We start from the raw sequence: 25,431 nt of genomic DNA on the forward strand, positions 1-25,431 counted from the left end.
TTTTTGCAGTTGATTTAAATAAAAAAAATAAAAATAAAAAAAAGAGATCACTAATGAAAATGCTCATATTTTCTTTTTCTTTTTTTTTTCTTTGTTATAAAATTTAATATAAATGTGAGTAACAAGTTTAATTGAAACATTTGCATGGATTTCAGTATTTGGTTTGGTTTAATGCTTACAGCGTTGGAGCTGAAATAGACAAAAAATATGAGCATGATTTGAAATGTTCCCAGGATATCTTGTACTTTAGTGGAATCAAGAATATCTGATCATCTGATAAATGTCACCTACAGTATTTACTTGTTTTTACACAAAATCTGTTAATTATTTAAGTGACTTATTAATATTTGTTTTACATTATAACATTTTCATTTACATCATAACTTTTTTATATATAAAAAATAGTTCATTTCTAGGTCAAGTTAATGAATAAATACATAAATTAATCTAAGTCTATTAATTTATGTAACATTCCATTTCCAAATTGAATAACTGTGAAAAAAAAAAAAAAAAAAAAGTATCTCTGACTTTATGTTTTGCGTGTTTATGATGTTTTAGGTGTCATAATTAATCTGGAATTAAACTGTACACCGTTGATGTCTAATGTAATCTATGTGCCCTGGATAAAAAACATTTATAGGCCATGACCTCAATATATCAGCAATATATTCTCTCTGCACCTTCAGGGCTTTCCTGACTTATCCAAGGCACATATCTGTGGAGATTATGGATTTACGTAACAATATCTTTGCTTTGAGGGGTCATCAGGGCTGTTTTCTGGGAATCGGACAAGTACTTTCAGGTTTAGACCCCAATATGAGTACTGTACATGTCTGTGACCATTCCACCTCCTCCGGGCCATGCGCACTGGCATCATCTCTCTTCAATCTCCCATTACTGAGAGGTAATTGTGTTTCTCCTCACTGAATCTGTGGGGGCTCAGTATACACCTATTGTGAGGATTCAATGGCATCGATTTTTCACACTAGGCTGTAAAACCTGTCTGTCACTAACAGCGCAATCTTGATCTCCACGGGGAGGGAGAAGCGCTGGTGTCATTCCTTTGACCTAAGAAACGCTCTCTTTCGGTATTTTCCATCTCTGTAGAGGTTCAAACAACAGGTGGGTTGACAGTCTTACCTCTGTGCCTCCTATGAATCCATTTGTGGAGCCCTTAAAGACCTCTGACACTCTTTGAGTGAGAGCAGGTTGCTGTTGATATGGTTAACTTACTGTAGTTGACTAAAGTTGGACTTTCCCACGCCACTTAAAAAAAAAATATATATATATATATATATATATATATTATACTTGATATATATATATATATATATATATATATTATACTTGAAATAAAATAAATAACATTTATATTTTATTTCACATTTTAATTTTGTTTAACTTGATGTACTAAAATAACTAACACTAAAATACAAATGAATAAAAACTATTTAGACGTATAAAATAAACAACAACGACTAAATTTAATATGAAAATGGAAAATATAAAAATAAAACCTGATTCAAAATATTAATAAAAGCTACAAAAATATCTTAGTAATGCTTAAAAAAAAAAAAAAAACTGCTCCAAATTGATTCACAAGTTAAACAAACTTTCAAAAGTTCAACATCACTATATAACATCAGTGCTTATAGTAACTTAAGTTGAGTAAACTCAAAGTCCTGAAGCTGGTTGCCTTAAGTTTTTGAGTTTACTCAATTTCTGATATTTTTACAGTGCGATATTCTTGTTCGTGAAACAACTGACGACAGAGGAAAATATGATGTAAAAACACAGTCTGAACAGTCTGCACACAGATGGAACTTACACAGCTCTCACAATAAAACTTCACGCAGGAAACGCAGATCAGCATCTGTAGTGAGATGTTTATAGGGCTGTTGTTGGCTCTTGCGCACCGCTGCTCAATTGCTGCTCTCCAACAGCTCTCTCAAACTTCTTTTGCGGCGCTGCTTTTTTCTTGCCAGTAATTTTAATTTGTTGTTGTATGTGTTACATATTCAAGAGGGATGAGCTAGCCTGCGAGGCTGGAAAGAAGGAAATCACAGCTGTTGTTGACCTCAGTTCTTCTGTCTTGCTTTCTAAAACAGCATCCTAAGTGCAATAAAGCCTTATAAGTGACTGATTTGGAATGCTATACAGTGGCAGCAACTTAGCGAATCATTCCAGTAGCACATCTCACTCACAAGAGACTCAACCCATAATGGATAGTGTTTGGCATTAGTGTGCTGTTAAGCTAATGAGGCAATACTCTAATAACGGAAAATGAATAGTGTGAATGGAAAACATAAAGAAAAGTGCAACATTAGTATATAGCCAAATAGAAATAACAAAACCAACGTCTTCAAAAAATTTGGGACTGCTAATATTTTTAATGTTAGGCTCACCAAGGTTTCATTTATTAAAAAAAAAGAAAAGAAAAAAAGAAAGAAAAGAAAAAAGAAAAAAAAAACAGTAATAACTGTTTTCTATTTGAATTTTAGAATGTAATTTATTTCTGTGATGTAATCATTAGTCCAGTTTCTTCTTCTTCTTCTTCTTCTTCTTCTTCTTCTTCTTCTTCTTCTTCTTCTTCTCCAGGATTTTTTGATGAATAGCAGGTTAAAAAGAACTTTGCCTACCTATAGAAATATTATATAAAACATTTAATCATAAATAAATAAATAAATAAATAAATATATACATAGTAAATGATACATCACCTTTGAATGTAGGTTGGTTTTTATGATGTCTATGTTGTCTAAGTAGGAATCTCTTTAGGTTTTAGAACATTTCTGCTGTCTTCCAAGTGGAGGAAGTGAAGTGAAGTACAAGTGAAGAAGATAGAAGCTTCTTTCACTAATGGTCATTACATTGGGCTGTTCAGGACTGTTACTTTAAGTGCTTTGCTTCATCTGATGCTTTTGAGCTGCTTTTGTTCTCTCCTTCTCTTTCTCCATCTCTCTTTATCTTTTTTCTCTCACTGTGACTAGTAAATGTGCACATATTTACTGTACATTATCATATATGTTTATTCATATGGTGAGGTAAACCCAGCTCAGGGCTTGACAGGAATCCTATAGTATAGAATCCTTTAGCTCTAGCTCACAGCAAAACATGTGATTTAAATAATAACTCTATGGGATTTTCCTTTGTAAAGCAGAAAAAGGAAAGGAGCCCATAGCTTGAACTGTTTGAAGCAGAACATTGAGTCCTGAATACAAATAACTCTGCGGCAATTTCATGCTTGAAGTGCACCTATACGCTACCGTTCAAAAAAATTGCAGCCAATAATCTTCTTACAAACAAAAAAAAAAAAAAAAAAAAAAAAAAAAAACATACATGCTGCTAAAAAGAACATTATTTTGTGTATTTGGTGTATTGAAATGTGTTTATGCAGTTTAAGGTTAAAAAAAAAAAAGATTATTTTCCACATACTGTACATTATTGTTTCTCCTCTATGCCCCGCCTTCTGAAACGCGTCGATTTTCACAAGGCTCATCACTCTGAAAAGTGAGGTGTGCTGTGATTGGCCAGCTATCCAGTGCATTGTGATTGGCTGATTGTCTCAAGTGTGAGATGGAAATGATACCCCAAGCGGGCGGCTTGAGATCGGTGCGGCAGACGGATTCTACGAAGGAGCGTACCTTGGGCTTGTAGCAACCACATGTGACGTCCCCGGGCTGGACTCCGCTTCATCCACAGTGAAAGTCGATTCTGCGATCCACAGTGCAAAGTTGATGTATTTCCTCAGCGACCAGCATGGATCAGCTCCAGGCATGATGAAGCGGATATCGTCCTCTTTTGGAAGGCCAAACAAAGTAGTTTCGCTTTCACAGTGAAACACACAGTGTCTATACGACATGGCAGCGATGGCAACAACAATACTACAACGAGAATAAAAGGTATGCCTTCTTTCTTTGCGTGAACGTCTGGGCGGCGTTATGCAAATCTTCCCACATAGTGACGTAGATATGTGGGGGTGTGTTAGAACGAGCCGTTTCAGGGGGGCATGGACGAGTCTGAACTTTTATAAAGAATATCTCTTTGGATTTGAGACTTTAGTCTTTGTAACTGCACAGATCTTCTTTATTCACCAAGAGCTTGTAACACTCCAAAGAGAAAGGAAAAATTTAAATCACATCATATGACCCCTTTAAAGACGTTTCTTTCATCAAGGCTGCATTTATTTGATCAAAAATACAGAAAAAAAAGTACCTGTGATACCTGTGATACTTTTTTTCAGGATTCATTGATAAATAAAAGTTAAAAGGAACAGTGTTCATTCAAAATAGAAATTTTGTGTTACAATAAAAAGTAAAAATAAAAAGTTTGGGGTCAGTAAATTGTTTCTTTCTTCTTCTTCTCCTTTTAAAGAAATTAATACTTTTATCCAGCAAGGATGTGTTAAATGGATAAAAAGTGATAGTAAAGACATATATTGTTAGAAAAGATTACTTTGCATAAATGCTAATCTTTTTATCCTTTTATTCATTAAATAATAATAATAATAAAAAAAAGTATCACAGGTTCCAAAAAAATAAAAAATAATAAATTAAAAAAATAAGCAGCGCAGCAGTTTCAACACTGTTAATAAATCAGCATATTAGAATGATTGCGGGACTTGTCCCCCTGTCTATGGTGGTTACGGCCCTGAATTACATAAAATATATTCAAATAGAAAACAAATTTTAAATTGTAACAGTATTTCACAATATTACTGGTTTTACTGTATTAAAAAAAAAAAAATTAAAAAGAAAAGAAATTACTGACCCCAAACTTGTGAATAATGTTTAACCTCACTGTAATATATGTCCAAGCCAAAAGGATATTGAGTTGCTGACGGGCCGTGAGCAGATAAACTGCACAGAAGATCTGTATGTGTGAATAAAATCTTTCCCTTCTCTGAAGCGGATGATGAATCGCACTGGATGACTGATGCCTTTGTGTACTGAAATCTTTTTATGTTCTCTGTCCCGCTCGCAGCCATGCCCCCTCGTGTCAATGTCAGCCAAAAATATTAACATGGCAACAATTACTTTCCTGCAAATAACAAGAGAGTGACAAGGAGAAGAGAAGAGGGAGAGAGAAATCTGCCAATAATTCTTAGTCCACCCTTCACTGTTGCTTTGGACTTAAAGGCAGGTAAAAATTCCTTAAATTGTAGTTCACATACAGAGACAAGGTGCTGAAACACTGATGGAGCTCAGAAATGAGAGGTGGAGAGAGAGAGAGAAATTATACACAGCATACTATTTACAGTAAAAAAAAAGAAAAAAAAAGTCCCCACCCCCACCAAGTTTGGGGTGGGAACTTTTTTTTTTTTTTTTGAATGAATGAATGAATGAATAAATGAAATTAATACCCACAAAAATAAAAGAAACAACAGTTTCTTTTAAAATTTATATTAATAAAATAATCCTGAAAAAAAAACAAAAAAATATATATATCACAATATTATTGTTTTTACTGTATTTTTGAACAACTAATCAAAATAAGACTTTGTTCAAAAACATCTTACCAACTCAAACTTTTGAATAGTATATGTCTCATTATTATTATGATGATTATTATTATTATTATATAATTTATTCTCAAAATTATAAATATTAAAAATAAAAAATAATAATTATATTTGCATTCTATAGTCTTTTCCATTTTTTATTTTTTATTTGTTTTACTTGTTGAATCTCAGTAAAAATGTCATATTACAATGGGCAGAGTCATGGATTTTATGATTTTATGCTGACTTTAAACATTAAAAAAGACTTTAAAAAATACTTTATGCATTAAAAAATATAATTTAGAACAATTTAAATTTAGAATTTAAAAATCTAGAACACTGATATTTAAATATCAGTATATAATAATAATAATAATAACAATAATAATAATAATAATAATAATAATAATAATAATAATTATATTATTATTATTATTATTATTTATTATTATTATTATTATTATTATTATTATTATTATTAAATATATATTCCTTAAAATTAAATGCATGTGTTTAATATTTTTTTCTTGTATTTAAATATTTAAATGAAATATTAAATAAAGGATTTCTGAAGGTGATGATATACAGACATACATCTGACCAATCAGTGTCCAGTTTCCCAGTCTGGAACCTCCTGAGCTCATTCTGAGATTCAGCAGTAGCATTCTGTCTGTGGAAAGGAGTACAGGCATGTCAGGAGCCGTATATAATAGCGCTACATAAAAATCAATGAACCTACTAAGTTTTTCTGCCCCCGAATCATCAGAAATGTAACAGAGTCTGTCTGCACCCGCAGCAATCTGAGGGTCGACTGTGAATCCTTTGTGTAGCAAATAAATGGCGCAGTGGCCCATAATTAAACAAGTGTCTTCTCAGTTTATACAGAGTGTGTACATTGCCTCCCTCTCACTCATGTTCGGTTTGCTGCATCATCCTCCGCCAACACAAGAGCCGCTCAGCTCTGTGAGTGTTGTCTGCGTTGACAGGCTGACGGCTTCATTCACGAGAAGGTGTACAATGTTTGTCTCTCTCTCTCTCTCTCTCTCTCTCTGTCTGTCTGTCTGTCTATCTTTCAGCCTTTCTCTGTCTCACCTCCAACATTCAATTAGCAGACACTTTGCAGTCATTCTCCAGTCTGTCGGTGAAGCCAAGGTCAGCTTGTCATTTCATGCATGTTGAATTTGAGTTATAGAGTTATTAATCACCTCAACTGATTCCTGATGGTAATACCACTATTTAAATGAACAAAAGGTGAAAGTGGAACGCAAAGAGAGAAAAGGGTGTTCGAGAGAGAATAGATGGGTTTTCCCATTTGCTAATAGAAAGCCATCTTACACACATTTAAGCATGAACAGTCACAGATCAAATTCAGTTAGGCTGTTTGAACTGCAAACCTTCTGATACCCAAAGTGAATCACTGGAGGAGTCAAGAACAGATTTGTTTTCAGACTCTGTATAACTGCTTATACAGTAAGATTTAGATTAGCCGTGTTGGGGCTGTGGCCTGGTGGTTTGTGCACGTTTCAACACATTGAGCTGTGATGGTCACATGAGCAAAACAGGTTTGAATAAATATGAATGAATGAAAAAATGAGCAGGCTTTAAATGAATAAATAAATCGGACGGACAGATAGATATAATTGCAAAATATATACGATAATATATAATATAGGATTTGTATGTTGATTGCAATAAAAAATATTTAAGAGTCCTCAATAAAACAATAAATATATATACAATAATATGTGAATTTATATGATAATTGCTTTAAATAACAAATAAATAAATACACATCTGAAAGGCAACCAGTGATTGAATACACAGCTTAATGGTGTCTAGTTGCAATTATATAATTAAATATATGTGATTATATGCTACTTTCAACAAAATAAAACAATAGAAGGGTCCATAAAACAACATAATACAATTAAATTATTAAATTTCATTTAATTTCTCCGAATACACATTTAAAAGCCATCTGACAGTTTATGACATCTACCAGCAGAGGCAAACCAGCCAAAACAGCTAACCAACCAACCAACCAACCAAACACCTCACTTCACACAGGCCTTCCTCCTTAGACTGACCAAACAAAGGAAATTATTTCATCATTCATCTCAAGTATGAAAGGTCAGTTAGCTTTTCTTATGGCATCACTAGGCAACCAAACTTCTATTTCAGTGGATGATTTGTTTGAAATGGAATCATGAAAGTCTCAAGAACTACAGATCATGTCTGTTTTTGCAAAATGTCATTTACAACAGACTGTGGGTCGTGATACTTCAACTTTTATAAATATCATAAAACAATTTCCAGTTCCAAGTGTTTATAGCGCTCTTAATGAAGTTTGGGTATAGGTGCCATATTACGCAAGGTAATAGTTTACAATATGCTGTGTGGGGTGACTGGATGGATTGTGATATTTGTGTTTTAGCATGGCTTTGAATGGCAGGTGTGCTTGTAAACAGTTTGACTCAAATTGAGGTTTGTTGGATGGAGTAGTTGTAAATTTATTTGTATGCACGGTTTCACACTGGACATGTTACAAAATTTACAATGTCATTTTCCTTTAAAGGGATTATAATAAAAAAAAAAAAAAAAAAATGTTTCTTCTTTTCAGCAAATAATTTTTTATTAAACAACAGGTGTTTTTTTGGTAGTTAGTTTGGTTCACATTATTCTACCCTGTTATAACTGTCTGTTCTCACAGGGCTCATAGATTGGCATCTGTGATTTCTTGTGCTACGGTGGTTTTCTTACATGGCCATCAGCAGTAGGGGATGTAACAATATAACCATAATATGTGATGGAAAAATGCGACCATGCATCGAGAATAACACTTTATGAGTAGTACTCTGAAATAATCAATAATTCAATCTGAACCTGTTTGTTTTAATGCAATGAACAGAGCAGCCTCACTGATATACTGCTGGTATATGATGTGACTACTCTGTTTGGCTGCAAAGAGCATCTTTCTCCATTAATGGCAATTCAAAATAAGTGTTATATTCTAATGAAATAATAATTTAATATTTTAAAAAAGAACATATAATGTATTACAAACAAAAACAATATAGTAATATATTAAAATATTAATCACAAATATTTCATCATATTATAGTAGTTGTTTTACTAGTGCCTGGAAGTGCTTAAAGGAATAATAATTTTAAAAAAATATTAATAATTACTCACCCTCGGGCCATCCAAGATGCAGATGAGTTTGTTTCTTCATCAGAGCAGATTTGAAGAATCACCAATGGTTCCTCTAGAGTGATTGGGTACCGTTATAATGAGAGTCCAAACAGCTGAAACAACATCACAATAATCCACACAACTCCAGCCCATTAATCAATGTCTTGTGAAGTAAGTTTAAACTGTAGTTTCTTGCCAAAATGTGAGTCCAAATAATTATGCTTTCTCCAGTGAAAAAGTCTTGATGGATTAAAAAAAAACTTGATGGATTTGTTTATCACAAACACTCAACTTTTAGCTTCACGAGACGTTAATTCATGGACTGGAGTTGAGCGATCTATGGGTGAGTAAGTGATATAATATTACATTTCTCTCAATGAAGAAACAAACTCATCTACATATTGGATAAGAGTGAGAGTGAGTATGTTTTCAGCAAATGTTCATTTTTGGGTGAACTATTCCTTTAAAAATATACTTGCACTGTATACTTGCATCTGTGATTTCTTGTGCTCCGGTGGTCTTTATTGGCACTTCCTGCATAAGCATCATGTGCTTGGCAGAAGATACATGAATTATCCCCCTAATCCAGAGCACAGGCTGTGGTTCTTTATGGTCATCACACCTTCATGAACACAAATGGCAGCATTTCTGTGTGTCCATTATTACCATAATACAGCAGTTCTGCTCTGCCATTGTGCCGTTATTGGTTTGAAACAGGCGTTGTCACTCCCCCACGCTCTCTTTCCCAGGTTGCCCACCACATTTCTATGATGGGCAGCATTAGCCTTGAGAGGCTGGAGGGAAGCAAGCTAATGTAATGTAATTTTGACCTGCTTGTCAGTCCCGGCGACACCTACATCCATCAATGTCAAGGAACGACATGTCAATCCTGGCCCCAAGGTTTGACTGCATAACAAACCGCAAACTTTAACGTCTCACTTAGGTGTTTCTAGACATTTTGGGGGAGAGGGGAGAAGTGACTTAATGGGAAGTGACAATGTAACACTCCCTCTGAAACCTTTGATGTGTGATAGATGAAGATGTACATAGGTTTGGTATTGGCAGACTAGATCTGCTACGCTGCTGCTACTGCAGAGCAAGTATGACTTGCTTCTGCAAAAGAACATAATTAAAGACATGCTGCTGCAAGAAAGAGAGAGGTAGTCCCCCCCAAGCAGATCTAGGCAGGTGGAGCTGGGGAGGAGGTGGGCCAAAGAAAGAGCTCTCATAACGTGCAGTGACTGTGCACAGGTTTGTAGGAAACAAGGTTATAGAGGAACTATAGTAATGAATGCGTGAAGCCAGTTGGTTGGAGACATTATGATTGAATGAACCAATCGGGACGCAAATAGAGTTTCATGGCTGAACTATTTATATATACCTGTATATATATATATATATATATATATATATATTTATATATATATATATAAAACAATGATTTACCACAGTTACGAGATTTTTTTTTCTTTTTTCCTTTTTTCATTCTTTTCTTTTGCCTTACAATTTGTACAGTCATTATGGTTTTTCTTGGCTTATTCATTTAATATATAAGTCCAAAAGAAAAACTAGGAGAAATTTCCCCTTTCTGTTCTTATCATTACGGGTCAGAGCTGAAATATTAAGTTATATAAAGTTTTTTTTTTTTTCATGTCTGTTAATGCAGGACCGAATTTTATGTTTCTAGCACCTGGGCAGAATGAAATTCAAAGCTTTACATTGCTCTGTTACTCATGGTTTAAAATATCTTCATGGGTTGTAAATCAAAGCACATGCAGGCAAGAAGGAAATAATGCAACTGTTTAGATCTATATTTAAAGTTTTTTTTTTGTCTTTTTTTTTTTTTTTTTTGTCATTTTGAATGTACTTTGCAATGTCATTTGCATTTATTTATTTGGCAAATGCTTTTATCCAGTGTGAGTTTCTGTGAGTTCAAGTACATTTTGTACATGTGTGTTTCCTAGATATCGAACCATTTTCTGTAGTTTATAAAAGACATTTCAGTCTCTAACAGACTTAGCATATTTTGATTGGCTATCCAATATACAGCATCTCAAACAATTACTTTACTAAAATGTAAAGGCTTATAGCTTGCTTGAGGGAAATCTAATGAGAGTGATAACTTATCAATATAAATCTCTCTGCAAAGAGAGGCGAACAGGGCTAATATTGGGAAATGAGAAGATGGAAAAGAAGGAGGGGGAAAAGATTCCCATGACTCCTTAGCACATCTCAGAGTGACATTTGTGACTCTAACGAGCTCATCAGGCCATGAAAGTGGGGGAAAAAAACACATCAAAGGGCTCACCTGGCTTTCATCATGAGGGAAACTGTGGCGATTAAGCAAACCAGTCAATTAAAGGAAATTACTGCTCATTAAGAGAGTTCTCTCTGAAGTCTTATGATGTTCGCCTTTCCTTATTTACACTAAAAAAATAAAAAAATGAAATTGAATAAATAAACCAACTTGCACAAATTATTATGTAGCTCAAATAATGGAGTGTGGTGCTAGTAAATCCAAGGCCATTGGTTTGATTTCCAGGGATTTCAAAAAAGGACTAAATGTATGCAGTTTGGATAAAAAAAAAAAAAAAATGTAACTAAATTTGATTAAATTCAAGTTTATTTGTATAGCGCTTTTCACAGAACATATTGTTTCAGAGCAGCTTTATAACTTGTAATGATTGCAATGTAAGGATAATATTTTAATATAACAATAAATAAATAAATAAAAATTTACAGCATTGTATGCCAGTCCAAAGCTGGCATCATCAGACAAAAAAACAACAAACTAACCATTTGTATATTATCAGTCTGTGGTTCATATAAAATGAAAAGCAAAAAGTGAGATTGTAAGATTGTAAGATTATGTCATATAAAGTCCATCATTTCCAACAATCTGTAAATTATGTATACATTATATTAACTATAGGGCTATAAGGCCCTCTGTATTTTCAGTTTTCTTATTTTCACTCAAAATGTAATTTCTTTTAGATTAAGATTTTTATATTAACATGCATCTGGCAGATGCGGTTTATGTTGCATTCAATGTACAGTATACATTATTATCAGTTCTTGCTTTTCCGGGGAATCGAACCCATGACCTTTGATGAGCTACTGACCTTCTGTTTGAGCTACAGGATTTGCTCAAAACTATTTTCTTATAACAAATTCAAATAAAATTCAAATAATAATAAAAAAAAAAATTCTTATTTATTCACTTTCACACTGTCATGTTGTTTATGTAATTCTGGGTGAACTGCTTCTTTAAAGCCTTCAAAAGTTCATAATTGTGAAACATGAGGTTAGTTGGGTCCCATCTGCGAGTGTCTCAATCCATCCTTCTTTCCTCCTCATCTTGCCTGTCATTCTGCAACTTCCTGCTACCTTCTTTTTTCCGTCCACCTTGAACTTGTTCCATGGCCCACACGGCAGCGGGAAGCAGATTAATGCCCGCTCTTTGAAATCTCAGTCACATCGTAGCTGCTTTCCTGCCTTCTCCCAGTCCCTAACATAAATCACCCGTTTCCCATCTGTCAGCACTGACTAATATCCAGTGCCAGCTTTCCGACGGGATCCTTTACCTGACTGCAGCTCCAGTACAGAGCTAAAGAAAGGTATTATTAGGCATCTACAGGACAATTAACTTTATCTAACAATTAACTGTAATTTTGTATGTTGTGTTATTTTTATGTGTTTTGTATGTATGAAACTGTATTTTTATTTTATTTATTTTTATTTTTTGTTTTTGTGCTATAATATTGGCATCCTGCATAATATCTATTTTTTTATTTTAATTTTTTTTATTTACACTTCAATTTACACCTTCTTTTTTCATATATATATATATATTATAATTTTACATGTAATTGTATTATATATATATATATATATAGTATGGAATATAATTTTACATGTAATTGTATTTGCATTTTTTGGGTGGTGGGGGATGGATATACTTATGAGATTAGCATCTTACATGCATGATATCATTTAGGTCTTTTTTTATTTATTTATTTATTTATTTATTTATTTATTTATTTATTTATTTATTTATTTATTTATTTTAATTTACACTTAAATTTATAACTTAATAGCAAGTATTCTGAATTACATTTAAATTTCTTTACACAGATTAGTAGCTTAGTGTTAAATAATTTAAAATAATATAGGGCTTCTCAGTGTTATACTATCAGTTTTTCTTTTTCTTTTTCTTCTTCTTCTTTTATTTATTTATTTAAACTAATGGTGACTCATATTTTTAGAGATTGTCTGGGGTGCATATATGTCTGTCAGCCATTTGAAGGTGTTATAATAAAACCTTTCAGCACAATATTTTTACACTGACAGCTTTTCAACCACAGGATGCACCTATTTTTCATGCCTTTTCCCCAGTATGTTTTCTTTTAAGGAGGCATTTTAAAGACCCAGATAAGGTCTGATATTTTTCCTCTTTTTATTATAAATTATTTTATCATTTTTATATCCTGTTAGGTCATGTTGTGCAGTAGAGCTCTCCAGGATTCTAATTACACACGAATGCTGCGAATTCTTCCTAAAACTGTTGATTTTATCCTGAGCAGACATGTGGGCGACGGCCTCCTAAACATATTCCAGGAACTCAAGCTTACATCATGCGTGAGAGTCAAATCAATGAACAGAAGGCTATTTTTTCACACTGAAATGTGTCATTGGATAGGTCTCTATTTCTGGCCGTACTCACTGTGTTTGGAATTTTCAAGCAGTGATTGCGGGCCACTTCCGAACTTAAGTCAGTATGAATGTCTGCGACAAGCATTGTTTATGGTTCATAAAACTAATGAAAATGCAAAGTTTCCAATTGTTTGTTCATTGTCAATTGATTTACTATCTTGACTGAACTTCACCCATCAAATATGGCTGCAAGTAACATATATATGTGAAATCTGTTATACATAACTGAAAAAATGCATGACTTTTATGCACAATTATCCCTCACAAAGTACTATACTCATACACAGTGAGCAAGAACAACAACAACAATAATAAAAAATAATAACAGGCCAGAGGATTTGCTGGATTCCTAATGAGTAATTCTGCCAGATGTCTGTGCCATAACTATAATAAGATGCAAATTGAGCTTGTCACAAATAATCAAGTGTATCAGGTTATAATTTTAAAAAAAGAATTATTGAAAAACAGGTGACACATGCATTTTCCATGCATTGGTGAATGTTTTTAAGACGTGTTGTGCATTTAATTGCTCCATTTTGATCTTTTTAAACCAAGTTATTGCTCTTTACATAAAAGTAAAGGTAATCTGTTGTTATATATTGTTCCATGAAGAACCTTTAACATCTGTAGAACCTTTCCATTGCACAAAAGGTTCTTTAGATTATTAAAATTTTGTTCACACTAAGAAAAAAAATGAAGATGAAGAAGGTTATTGGGAACCCAAAATGGGTCTTCTGTCACATCAGTGTGAAAACCTTTTCTTGAAATCGTAGCTTTTAAGAGTGAAGAGTAGGTTTTGAAGCTTAACAGTACTTGCTCTTTATGTTTTGCAGGCTGGAGAGGGGATCCCATTGATCAGCGGGTAGAGAAACTCTTGCAGCTAAGCCTGAGATTTGTGAACAGGTCAAGGAGACTGAAACCAGAGGTGAGTAGCTTTATTCTACCTGTGTAAGGATGGAGTGGGCTGTCATTCTAGGTCTTCAGAGGATGCCTCTTCATTTATTTTGGCCAAGATGTCTGCCCATTTGTTTCTACCTTAGACAGTTGCAGGTTCTTTAAATCTAGGTTACAGCCAAGCAACCCATGTGTCTGCTGGACAGCTGATGGATCGGGATTCTCCTTGTGCTTTTGTTGTTTTTTCCATTGTTTTATAGTTATTTTCAGCACATCAGGGGTCTCGGTGTGACACTCAGGGTCTGAAAGCTAGTCTTGCGATTTCAGCGTGTTTTTTGATAGTATAGGCAGTGTATGTGTGTGTGTGTGTGTGTGTGTGTGACAAGGTGTGACTCCAACAGAGTTGGACAAACAGTATTGCGCACCTCCTTTTAATGCAAACAAACCTGCCACAATCTCTCAGTGTGTGGCTGGCTGCTGAATTATTTATCTCGTCCTGCATCGATTTCATGAATTAGCAAAGAATCGCCAGGCCTTGAAGGTAGGAGTGGTTAAGGAAAACGTGAGATTGAGAGCTGTCTGCAGAAACAGATACGTGGTTATAAAATAAAATAATAATATTGAGCAACTCTTTTATTTTTGTAAAACACATGATTAAATGGGGATAGAGGGGTTTATTGTTCCTTATCAGGGGGAAATTTTTCATCAAAGTCACAATATGAGGCACATTATCTCACGCTCTGTTTGTGTTATTGATATGAAAGGAAAATACTGCATAATGACATCTATGAACTGAATGCGCACTAGAACTACAATATGTCCGTCTGAGAACAGATTCAGATTAGCCAGTTAGGGACAGGACTGAATTTGTCATATTTAAAGTAGTAATGTGATTCTAAAAACACTTTTAACCATAACTCATCCAATATTAGGCACGAAAAGGGTATTATGGACAAGTTAATTCAATGTTCATTTGCCAGGAACTTCACGTTTTCAAACAAAACACTGCAAAACAGTGCAGCCTTAGTAGTATTTTGTCTTTTAGTATTCATTAGTGATGACAATGTGATATCTAGAAAGTAGGATGGCTAATATAATGTTGATTTTTAGTGAATTTTGAGTAAATGTTGTGTAAAACAAGTGTTAATCAGATTTTATCTCATTTGTCAGCACTAAATTACTCAAAATTAGCATGTTACTCAAAATTCACAAAACAATTGAGATTAGAAAATGTATACAGTAGTCAACATTTGAAATGGATCAAAAAAAAAATCATAAAAGTCGTCCTAAGACAAGAACGGGTATTGTTTTGGTTTTAGGACAACTTTTATGAAAGGTTTTGATCCACTTCAAATGTTGATTACTGTATTACCCATTGAAACACACGGTTTTAATTTTCTTGAATAATTGTGCTTCATTACAGCATTAAACTTATTTTTAGTCATTTGTACTTTGGAACTATTAGAAACAAGTAACAAAAAAACTAATACAAACAACTTCTTTGACTTCAAATAAAAAAAGTCTGACTTTTTACTCCATTTCTTATTTTGTTCAGACCTACAAAGTTCATATTTCACAGGTAATTATGGCTTAGATCGTTCCACTCATCAAGGTTTATATATGGTTTTTCTGCTGAGCTAACTTGCCAGTCAAATCATTATATAAATGCATTTAAAACAGCCAAGGAAATCCAAGTAATTGGCCTCTGCTGTGCTTGTCCTTGTGAAGCTGATCATCTTTTCGGTCACCAGAACATCTTAGAGTCTTTGAAACAGTTAAGTTAAGTACTATTTAAGTTTAAATAGTTAAGTACAAATTTTTTTGGCTTGATATTTAAGTATACACATATGCTTACATATATCACTGCCTATGCTGTGTATATATAGTCTTGTCACCCACATTATCGAATCCAATAATTACTTGGATTATGCTTATAATTCTCTCAGATCACAGGCAGTAAATGTCACCAACTGCTTGAGTCTCAAATCACATACAAAAACACCAAAAATGCCAGCCTGTTTCTGCAGAAACATAACAGATTGTGGATTATGGCTTGCTGTCTTTGAACCACTTTTCAAAGGACAAAGCACTATAAAGTGTGGAGGAAGTGGATGGAGAGACAGACAGACAGACATGCATTGACTGTTTATGTTACAAGGTGACTGAAGCCTTTATGTGAAATATGGCGGCCGTTTAGCAAAGACATGGATGGCTTTTGAAAGGTCTGGTTCTCTGTATATCTCCGCACAGGCGTAAGGAGAAATCAACTTTATGGGATCTTAGATTGGCATCAGCAGATGGTGGCATTATTCTTTCATTTGCAGATTCGTTCTTTCATTTGTTTATTTATTTATTATCCATCGAGGAAAGACAAAAGAAAGTCAAGCTCGAGCTTTAGGGCAAGTGATACATAAACTATGACTGCATATGCTTATGTAATCGAATAGCGATAACAGAACAGGGTTTCTGAAAAGATTGCAGATGACTGTGTTAGAACGCTACATGTAAGGACATTAGTATTGTCCAGGTGTAAAGGTTAAAGGTAATTCACCCGGCTCTCTGTGTCACTGGCATCCATCTGGGTTTCAGATGCTGCTTCAAATGTGACCAAGTAGAAAAGACAGATTGTTTCATAACCGAACAAACTGCTTTGCTATCTACACGTGCAACTGCCGTGTAAGACAGTATCCCAGCTGAAATGAAACCTCATGAGTGAATGATTTAGAGCAGTCTATATAGGCAACATATCGCAGTTTTGCTTTCAGGTTTATCGTGCTGAAAAAATTTTTTATGGTGATTTTTTTAAAGTTTTGAATAGGGCTGTCAAATGATTAATCACGATTAATCACATCCAAAATAAAAGTTTTGTTTACATAATATATGTATGTGTACAGGGTATATTTATTATGTATATATAAATACACACACATAAATTATATATTTAGAAAATATTTACATGTATATACATTTATATATTTATATTCTTATATTTTATATTATATATAAATATATTTAATATATAAACATAACATATTCTTCTTAAATATATACATGCATGTGTGTGTATTTAAATATACATAATACATATACACAGTATACACACATATATTATGTAAACAAAACTTTTATTTTGGATGTGATTAATCGTGATTAATCATTTGACAGCCCTAGTTTTGAATAAATATTGATAATTGTTATAGTAAATTATATTCAGAAATTTGAGTGAATATTCAGATTTGAATTAATATAAAAAATATGGTGAATTAATTATTAATTGAATAAAGAGACACGTATAGTGAATTATGCATTTTGAATTTATAGTAATGCTTTTTGTACTAAATTATATTGGTAAATGGTGAATGAATATTACATTTTGATTTAATATTAATGTATTTCGTAGTAAATTATTTATGTTTACTTAAAATTGATTAATAACTTGCTATGAAACACATCAATATTAATTCAAAATTTAATAAGTAAATATATATACTTTTTAAAAAAGTAAATTATATTTATACCATCTTAATAAATATTGATAATTTCTATTTATTTATTTATTTTTATCTGGCATCTTTCATTGTGCTTATTCCACTAGATTATGGCCTTATCTTGAGGATGCCTGCAATGCTGCCTTAAAATTTGAATGATAATTGAACATCCTTCATTTTGTAGCAGGCATCATATCCAGATCACGTCTGAAAGCACTGCCCATGTAAGTTTTGGAACAGAGAGTGAGACAGTGACTGTGCGTGACGCAGGATGCGGTGGAAAAAGTGAGACGTGTAAGATCAACTATAATGACTAAGAAAGTGGACCAGAGGATTGTAGATCCCAACAACAATTCCCAATTCTCCTCATGTGTCTCTGTGTCTTTTGTTTTCTGCCATGTACAGAATAAGATCCTGTGGACTAGCCTCATGGGAGTTGCAGTTCCAAACACACAAGGTCAATAAACACTCATGAGGTCAGCGCTCACAAGGAACACACTACACAGATTCACTCTCCACACTCAAGCCACATATGCTTTAGGCAAGGTAAAGTGTTCTGTGCCATGTTAGTGTTGTTGAACACAGTGCAGGTTCTCCAAATATGCCAAAGGTTTGCTGGAATAGATTAGTTTTGTCCCATTTTTAAGCAAACCAGTTTCCAAATGTGGTTTCACAATTTTCATTGTTCACATTTTTCAGTTCATAACCAATTAATGATATGAAATGATGAATGATCATGACATTATTTCATGTTTCAGGCAGAAATTATATTACAGCGCTCAGTTGTTGTTTGCTTAAGTTTTGTGGCCAACGAGTATTTGAACACCAAAGACACAGTTAAGAATGCAAAATAGCAACCCAAGAGCAAAAAAAAAAATTTCTAGATTTTTCCCCAGAAATAATATTACTTTTATAGGCTTTTTTTATATACAGGTATCCAGGAGGTGAAGTTCATCTCATTAACTGTGAATATCTTAAACCAAACATCTTTGTGCAATGAAACGCAACTTGGTGTGATATTTTATGTAATACAGTGATATTCACACATTTTTAAGAGTAGGTCAAGAGTCCAAAACATTAATTTGAGATTGACACAGTATGTGCTGACATTAATGCATTAATTTGAGATTGACTAAATCTGTAGACCTCTGAAGAGGGGGTATGTGTTTTTCGATTAAATGAGGCCCTCAGTGCCAATTTTTGCAAAAGTGAAAAGTGAAGTGACATTCAGCCAAGTATGGGTGACAAATACTCAGAATTCGTGCTCTGCATTTAACCCCATCCAAAGTGCACACACACACAGAGCAGTGAACACACACACACACTGTGAACACACACCCGGAGCAGTGGGCAGCCATTTTATGCTGCGGTGCCTGGGGAGCAGTTGGGGGGTTCGATGCCTTGCTCAAGGGCACCTAAGTCATGGTATTGAAGGTGGAGAGAGAACTGTACATGCACTCCCCCCACCCACAATTCCTGCCGGCCCGAGACTCGAACTCACAACCCTTCAACTCATAGACAGCCAAACTAACCATGCAAAAGAATCAAAACAGAGATAAAGCCTGGTCAAACCTTAAACAGATTTATAGTGTAATTAGGTCAAGGCTTTGTCTTAGTATATGTCTGGGAACTCAACAGCCAAGCATTTGTTGCATAAGGCTGTCAAGGTGGTACCATTTTTTTTCATATACATCAAAAGGTCTCACTTTATCTACTTACAGTATTATAAGGCTATTTCTTTGTGGTATTGAAAATTGCACTTTCCAAAAGAATACATGAACTGGGAAAAATATACCTTGAATACACTAAAACTGACTTTTGAAACTGAAATAGTTTAAAAGTGTTTGTATATATATATATATATATATAATATATATCATATATATTATATATATATCTATATATATATATATATATATATATATATATATTAGTATCCTATATGTTATATTTGCTATTTATATATAATAGTAGATATTTTTTAGTATAATATTTCATTTTAAACAGTATCCTATATGTTATATTTGCTATTTAAAACATAGTAAATATAATATATAGTATAATTTTTATATTTAATTATACAATTTTTAATTAATAGTATTTTAATAGCACATTATATGGCAAATGAGTACTACATTTTGATTTGATTACATTTTTTTTGTGTGTGTTTGTTTTTTAGTAGTAGTTTTGTAGTGAATTGAAAAAAAAACTGTTTTAATGGTAAATTATATTTATACATTTTGAATTAATATTCATTTATGAAGTAATATTAATACTTTGTATGGTGAATTATTTATAATTTTTGAATAAATGGTGATTTTATATAGTAAATTATATTTATAAATATTAAATTAATATTTTGAAAATTATTTTTAAAAATTGCACTTTCCAAGAGAATGCATGAACTAGTAAAATATACACCTTAAATGCACCAAAACTGACTTTGGATAAGCGCCTGCTAAATACATAAATGTAAATGCACTTTAAATGCACTTTGTGTATATAGATATAATATATATATATATATATATATATATATATATTATATATATATATATATTTTTTTTTTTTTTTACAATTCACAAAATTAGTCTCTGATGTCAAAATCATGGCAAAAAACTTGATGCTGCGCACCTGGCTGTAGCTACCGCTTTGCTATGCAAAGGACGACTACCTAGCAAGTTGCACTTACTGTGAGGTCTGAGAATCTTCCTTTTAGAGAGGTAAGTCAAGCAACGCTTCTGACCTGCCCTTGGAGAAGCCAAGCTTTTTTAACTTCCCCTTTTCATGCACCGTTTATTTATTCTTTCAGGCTGTGTCAGCTCTGCTGACAAATTAGAGTGTGAGAGGACAAAAGTAAGGCTATATTTGCATTTGGCAATTAGACTTACTGTCTCCCCCTTCAAGCCTGAGATAATTGCTAAAATAAATTCTCTCAGAGACACAGGTTTTTTTTTTTTTCTTCATGGTGAGCTCTTGGTCTTGCTTTCTCTGTGCTGTCCTGCTTGGCAGCTGAGTTCTGTATTCTTTATTTCTGATGACATATTGCTGCTCTTTATTTCTTTGTGTTCTTTCTCTGAAGTTAACTAAAAATGTAGATGTGTGGGTGCAACATGATAATCATATTAACATCATTCATCATAGGTATTCATATGTTAAATGTGTTTTGTTGTACACATTTTTGTGCATTTGCATAGACATTTAGAGATGCATTATTTTAATTATTAGCAGCATTTAAACAAAATTATTTTTGTTCATAGCATATTGAATTTATGGAATAAGCTACATAATTAATTATATTGAGTACTATCACAATTATTTAGCACATTGTTCAACATCATAACAGTTTCATTCTGTTCTGTCCTTTTTTATGTATTTGTCCTGTATTCAAATTAATTATTACAGAATAAAAAAATTTAATTAAATTAAATAAAAAAAATGATGAATATATGAATACATTAAATGTATAAAATTATATATATATATATATATATATATATATATATATATATATATATATATATATTATATTTTTCAAAATAACACAAAAAAAGGTGGTATCGTGAGATCCCTATTTCCTAACACCAGTTACCATTAATCACTTTTCCACCGCTACACACACAGGCTAGTTCAGTCGCATTCACAATGACATGTGCAGACAAGTGCTAACAAGACACATATAGCTTTCTATAACCACATGAACTCACAGCATTTCTACAGACCTGAGTGCAGTCAAGCAGAGATTGACTGCTTGGAATAGAGACAAGTGGAACACACACACACACACACACACACTCACACGCCACCATTCCAGCCATCACTGGGGTCTCATTTTCCTTATTTACTCACTCCTACATCTGCTTCCACCGGCCGATTCACTCCGTATATAATCATGGCATCCTGATGAAATGTCAAGAGCAGTTTCTTTTCATCTAGAGAGAAAGTTTCATTGTTTTTGTGCTTATTTGTCTGTCATCATGGCTTCTATTAGTCAGTTAAACTCACCGTTAGAGACTGATTGCTGTGCTTCCTTTGCTGTTCGCTAAGAGGGTGTTGTGTGTGCATTATAGTGGAGAGATTTTAAAAGACGGTTTTGATGTAGAATCCACAACAACATGACTTATGACCCTTTACCCATATTTCTTTACAGATGTCCTTTTTATTTATGACAACATAAATTCAGTATGTTACACTGTAAAAAAATTATTTTTCAAAGTTTTTTGTTGGAGACAAACTTAATAATAAATAACAATTATTTAAAACTTAATTTTTATTTTCTTTTTATTATTTATAGATTTTTCTTTGTAATTATTATTCAAAAGTATTTACATATTTATTTTTAATTTATTTATTTATTTATTTTTAAGTTTGTTTAAGGTAGTAAAAATGTTTTATTTTATTTTATTTTTATTATTTTATTTTCTTATGTTATTTTTTAATTTATTTTAGTGGACATTGTGCATTTAAAGGGTATAAATGTTATTGTTGTGAATATATTTTAATAGATTAAAATATGGATTAAATATAGATTACAAATTTCATTTATAATTTCCATTTAGCTTTTCATTTTTTTTTTTTTTTTATACACATATGACAGTTTAACAGTTATCCAAAATTATATAGACATTGTAAACTTTAAGACCTCATATGTTAAGTAAATCTGTAATACTTCTCTAATTTTATAATATTTTTGTTATTTTAAAAGTTACCATTAGATTGTAGGATGAGGGCGGATTACCTTTAGCTTACATTTATTGCAGTGCAACCCTAAAGTCATTGGGCCATATTTTTTAATGATCAAAGCGTATGGTCTAAATCGTGCGGCACAATTGCACTTAGGGCATGTCGGAATCCACTTTTTCTAGTTTAAGGCTGGGAAAAATGGATTTGCTATTTAAACAAAGTGGCGCAGGAGGTGAAAATGACAACTGCATCGGGCTGAGACTAACAAAAAACATGCCTGGCGCCGCATTGCACCGAGTGTATGATAGGGCCCATAATGTTTTTTTTTTTTTTTTTTTTTATTTATTTCATGCATCAAAGAGTTAAATATGAATGGAACCTTTGACAGACACCACAACAAACATAATACATCATACTCAAGCAACGCTTCCTCGTTTAAACAATTTGGTTATTGATTCATAGATGGATTGGTGTGTTTTCAACTGTTTATAGTTGGCCTCTGTGATAACTTGACCTTTTGTGCATCATGAGTATGTCAAGTGAGACATGCCAATGACCTATGAAGCATTAAACTGTAATGACTGCGTAAGCATTAGTGCTGCATCACATCCCACAATGCTATGCACATACCGATCGTAATACCTGGCTCAATCACTAAGTGAAATGGTCCATCAGTGAACAGCGTCATAAGCAGTAAAGTCCCATTGGCAATCCAAAACACATTACAGGAATCAAAAGCGCGTTGTTTATCTGTAGGTGATGGGAACGTGGTGTGTGCTGCTCAGATACGCTAGCTAGATGAATGTGTGTTATTAGCGTGAGCGTGCAGTCATAAAGTGCATCAGAGGAGGTGTGCTTCTGATTACATCTGCTGAAAATGCCATAAATCTCATGTTAGACCCGCTGTGAATGTTTCTGCATTAATGTTGGAGAGATGTGTTGAGATGGTCATACTGGCAACATCTTTACTTCTGAAGAGGTCATATGATGATTTGATTCATGATTCATAAACGTTTGAAGGCATATCAGCAAATAACAGCCTGTTCAATTTTAAGAACCAAAAAAAGGTAAATTAAATTACTATATTATATATATATATATTCATCAATTCATTCATTTTAATAATACGTTTCATTTCATTTGATAATTGAATTGAATTTGTGGACCTCAGGGAATAAAATAAAATGCTAAAAATATACATTATGTCATAAAATTATTAAGCACATGGTATATGTGGGTGTGTATTTATAATAGATTATTTATTTATTTATTCTAATTTGTAGACCTCAGAAAATATAAAATAATGCTAATACATGGCGAATTGGCGAATCCCTATTAACCCTTATTTTGTAAGTTTATGGTGCTTTTTACTGTTTACTGTAGGTGATTAGGTACTATATTTGTGGGGATATTTGGTCTTCATAATATAGGTAAAACCACACACACACACACACACACACACACACACACACACACACACACACACACACACACACACACACACACACACACGTTTACTTAGCTGTCTAAATGGGGACATTGCATAGGCGTAATGGTTTTTATACTGTACAAACTGTATATTCTATTGCCCTACACCAACCCTACACCTAACCAAACCCCTCAAACTTTCTGCATTTTTACAATTAAAAAAAAAAAAAAAAAAAAAAAACTACAACTTTGTTTACTTTATTTTTATACCAGTTTTACAAATGAGTACGTCCCAAAAGGGAGGTTTTTGAAGATTCTGTCAGGTTTAGCTCACTTTTGGGTACAAATTTGTCCCCAAAATATGGTTAATTATGTACATACACACACACACACACACACACACACATACTGTATACAGTATGTGCTGATAAATGTGCATTCAAGATGCCTGGCTTAAAAAAAGAAAAAAAGACTCTATTAGATTTGCTATTGAATTTCCTCTGCTCTAGTTGGGCGATCAGGTTGTTTTGAAGGCAAATTGTGATTTTCCGTGATTGTGTCAGCCAGAATACAAGAAGGTAATGTACTGCAGGCCAAAACTTGCATTAAATTATAGTGAAGTTTTTATTCTGACGATAAGAGGAAGTGCAAAAGGCCAACTATTGTTTCTCACCTCTTGACAAATTCTATTCTGAACTTCTTCAGTGGAGATGAGGGAGATGAAGTGAGGTTATTTTTCATTTTATCAAAAACTAATTTCTGGAACATTTACAGTAGTTCCTCTTAAAGGGATAGTTCACATAAAATTGAAAATTATGTCATTATTTTTTCAACCTCATGTTGTTTCAAACCTGCATGACTTTCTGTGTTCTGTTGAATACAAAAGAATACAGTATATTTGCTGTTGGTATGTCGGTAACCAAACAGTTGATGATAGCCATTGACTTCTATAGGATTTTATGTACAATCTGTAAATTGGAAGTCAATGGGACCTGAAATATTTCACTTAGCAACATTCTTCAAAATATCTTGACAGAATTTGATGGGGAATATAAAATAAACAACAATTATTATAATATATTAAACAAAGATATTTAACAAAACACATCATCTGAAGAGAAAAAAAAAATAAACATTGAATATAAAACAATCATTTATCTATAAACTAATATATTTAGTGAACTTAAAGGAATATAAAATAATGCTGTTGTTTATTTTGTACTGTTTTGTAGAATATTATATATATATATATATATATATATATATATATATATATATATATATATATATATATATATATATATATATGTTTATTTATTTAAATGTAATATTTATTTATTTATTTATTGATTTATGAGTTTTTTTTTATTTTATTTTAATTCAGTTCATGTATATATCCCTTTTAGTACCGTGGGTGCACTGTTTTTTTGTTGCCGTTTTCATCATTTTTTGACAGCTGCTATGACCAATATGACCAGATCAGCATAACTGTTCTTTAAACTGTCTCATTGGGAAATTATTCAAATGCAAATT

The 25,431-nt window shown here is 32.8% G+C and overlaps 1 pseudogene; it reads left to right on the top strand.

Annotated features, from left to right (window-relative positions):
* Positions 1–14,235: 14,235 nt before the first annotated feature.
* LOC122133912 overlaps positions 14,236–25,431 on the top strand; it is a 140,181-nt pseudogene continuing 128,985 nt past the window's right edge.

This window comes from Cyprinus carpio, chromosome A12 (assembly GCF_018340385.1).
Source record: "Cyprinus carpio isolate SPL01 chromosome A12, ASM1834038v1, whole genome shotgun sequence".
Classification (NCBI taxonomy): Eukaryota; Metazoa; Chordata; class Actinopteri; order Cypriniformes; family Cyprinidae; genus Cyprinus; species Cyprinus carpio.